We start from the raw sequence: 3697 nt of genomic DNA on the forward strand, positions 1-3697 counted from the left end.
GCTGTGCTTAAAGAGCATCAGGAAGAAGCTCAGTTTTGGTGAACTACACAAAGCTGAAAGGGAATTCTAGGACAAGAGGCACAAGAATTGAGAGACTTTCACCATCAACAGCTTTAATAATACTAATTTATCACTACAGCTACTTGTCTTGGTCACACTTTTCAGTAATGCTTTTTGGCTCAAAACTCTATGCATCATAAAATCGGATTTCCTGTCTTTATTACACCAGGTGTTGTGTAATTCCTAGCTTATAATTCACATAAAGTCATGGAAGGTGCCAGGAGGTGACAGGAGACTTTGCTAAAGGTCTAATTAGGAATTAATCATGTTGTCTCTTCCCTGACTCAGTTCTTCACAAAGCTAAACCATAATTCTCACTCATTCCCTTCTCCCATCACAGCCTCCACTGCCTCACTGATTATGGTGCTGCTTTTTCCCCCAGTCTTTTCTATTCCTCTCTGTCCCTTTGTCAGGGAAGTGATCATGCCTATCACCGATTTCAGTGTAGAGACACACAGCTGATTTGTTTAGAGATTCTCATGGCAGTGTATACATCCCTGATGCATTTAATAGATGGCAATCTGTTCTGCTTTTTATTTTGCTCTGCACTGAGCGTCCTCTCTCCACACTGCACTGTTCTCCACAGAGGTGCCCAGAGCTTTTCCCACACATCACCTCTAATCCCATTTTTTTTAATTTAAATATTAGGTAACTGAAATACAATTTTCCAGCTTCCCTTAACTTATACTGGCACACAGAGAGTTCCACCTGCCATCACTTTGTCCCACTTATCAAACTTTTGGTTCATTCCCACTGAATCCGAATGCCAAAACCCTCACATGGTTTAAAAGGAGTGGCATTTACTAGGGCCTATGGAAGGTTTTACCAATCATTCATATCTTACATAAATTTGGTCACCTCACTGAACACTTCATCCTTTGGATATGGCAAAGCAAGCTCTAATCTCCCTAATGGCACTGAAGATTCTGACATTGAAGCCAAAGGAACTGGGTCACTCTTGGCTACTGTGTCTCAGCCTTGATCATGGGAGTTGCCTTGAAAATCCCATCAATCCCTAAGTGCTAAGAAATGGATGCTTTCTTCTGTACTTTCTTCCACAACCTCACTTTAGTTCCTTGCTTCCCACAGAACCAATGCTTGTACAGTCACCTGGTGTGTCTCTAGGTGTGTCCTCCTAGTAGTGTCTTGATCTGTTTGCCGATTTCAACAACTTCAGCAAGCAGAGATTTCAAAAATAGTTCTGAAAGATGTTTCTACATGTTTCATGAAAACTGATGGTTTTGGGAGGTGCAGAGGAAATTTTATATGCACACCTAGAGAGAACAAAGAACAACTCTTAGAACAACTCTGTTATAAAGTTTTTGTGTTTGTACTTGCAAAAGACAAAGTCTTTGTGTTTGCAAATAGTAGCTGCATTTTGCAAATACATGTAGAAAATGAGGCTTCATTAGTTCTGCTCCTTGTGGAACTGATTATTAATCTTTGGCAAGGATTCATCCTGCAAGCTGTTGTTGCCAAGTTTTCTTAAGAGACACTTGCAAAGGGCTTTATCCTTGTACCTTTTTGGAAGGGCCAGTCAGTTATTTATGCTGGGATTTGACTTAGCTAAGTCTTTGCAAGAATGCTGAAAGATGAAGGGAAAAATAATGCTAATAACTTGTTGGTAGTGTCTTGTTTATGGTATTCAGTAATAGAGTAAAAAGATACATTAACAAGCACAGACAGATACATTAAAAAACAATCCCTACCTATTTTCCCAGCTGTATTCCGGGTCCTCAGATAGGCCTCAGGGTCCACAGTGCTATTTTCTTTAGGTGAGATGTCTGCAGTGCTGTTATTGCATTATACTCAAACATGCCTGGTTTTCCAGACTTGCTGTTTTTAATGAAAAAAGAAAATCATATCCTTATGTTAGAAGTTCAGCTGATTCAGTCTTCATTTTCTTAATGCCTCTGGACCTGAAGAGTTTCTTCAGATTACTGTTGTTGTTGTTATACAATGTAGGCATAACAACTAATAATGGACAGCAGGGCTACCACAAGGAGAATAAATAATTTCTCAGAAAGAAAACCACAGAAGAAGCATTTCCAGACAGCTAGTGCAGTTCCCAAAAGGGGAGGAAATAATGCACAGAATCGGAGCAGAAAAGTCTCCAAAATTTCCATTGAAACGAGCAGACCATGAGACTGACTTCTCAGAACACGTCTTCTCTTGTGCATTTCCTCAGGCCTGCAAAGGGAGCTCACGCTCCAGCAGCCCTTTGGCTGCCTCCCAAACCAATTGTGGGAGCCCTGTGGGTGCCTAATTCTCAGCTGATATCTCTGCAGAACCATGCTTAAATCCGGGCTTCTCCTTTCCCTTCCGAAACCCATCTTTGTAAGGACTAGTTTTGGGGAGCTGCCTATGAGGAGCTGTGGCACAGCAACAGGACAGAGACCCTGCCTCTCTGCTGCTATGCACCTATCTCTCACATCCCACAAATCCCACTGATGCCCACCAAAAGCCACACCTGGAGTTTGCCAAGATCAGGATGGAGAAAAGGAACTTGGGATCTAGCCAGTGATAACAGTTACTATTAAAGGATCCTCAGCAGCAGTAATTCCCTTTGAGAAGGATGGCAATCATTCTCTGCCTCTTCTTTTTGACTTAGACAAATATGATAATTGCTTTTTTAGATTTTATTTTATAAATTATATAAGTTATTGAGTATAGACCCCCCTATACATACATTTATCAGCAACCCTTTGTTGAAGACACAGCCTTTGTTTCTGCCACCAATACTTCTGTCACTACAATAATGAAAAAAACCCCCAGGATATTCTTTTCCATAAGAAATGTATAGCTATGCTGCTGCACAGATGTTAGGATTAGCCCTTCCCTCGAGTGCATTTGACCAGTTGCATTATGTGTTTGTAATGATTTTTGCTTCCTTTGCAAGATGGTTCTTTTAGATGGCTTGGAGCAATGGTTGCAGGGGATACATAGAGTCCTGCTGAGACAGGAAGACAATAAAAATGACTAAACTGACCAGGATTTAAATTTGTTTCTCTACTGATTTGATGGAGTTTCCTTCTATTTAAGCAATTCCCTGTGCCCAGGCTGCTGTGCACCTGGGTTAGCCGGTGCACAAGCCCTCAAGCCTCCAGCACGCTTCCCAAAATGCCAGCAATGTGTCCAGGCCCAAGGGGGCTCTGCCTCCCGTTATGCTCGGGGTCAGCACTCTTTGTGAGCAGAGCAGCAGGGCCCGTGTCCCGGAGCCCAGAAGGGACCCGCACTCCCGTCTTTCGGCGCAAGGCTGCGTGCACAGCCGGGCACCACCGCCTTCTGCACGCCCAGGCTCTGAGCCCCAGCTCCCGGTGCCTGCTGCCTGCCTCCCATCACCAACATCCCTGAGATTATCCCTGGGCTATCCATCACTGACCTAAACGCACTGGTTTGGACTTGAAAGTTGCCTTTGTTTTTAATGATGCCACGTCTCTAAATCCAGCGCACGTAACGAACCGCCTGTTTCCAAACAGCTGTTGTGTAACTCAGCTCCCCACCCCCAGAGATGTTGCCTGCCATGCATTTAATGGGCTCGGTTTCACTGGGAAGTGCCGGGGGGAACCTCTTAGCTCCCTAATTAGCACCAGAAGGGGCCAGTCCTGGAGGTAGCAGCGAAACATTTGTGAGGTCT

The sequence above is a fragment of the Haemorhous mexicanus genome, chromosome 3, assembly GCF_027477595.1.
Source record: "Haemorhous mexicanus isolate bHaeMex1 chromosome 3, bHaeMex1.pri, whole genome shotgun sequence".
Lineage (NCBI taxonomy): Eukaryota > Metazoa > Chordata > Aves > Passeriformes > Fringillidae > Haemorhous > Haemorhous mexicanus.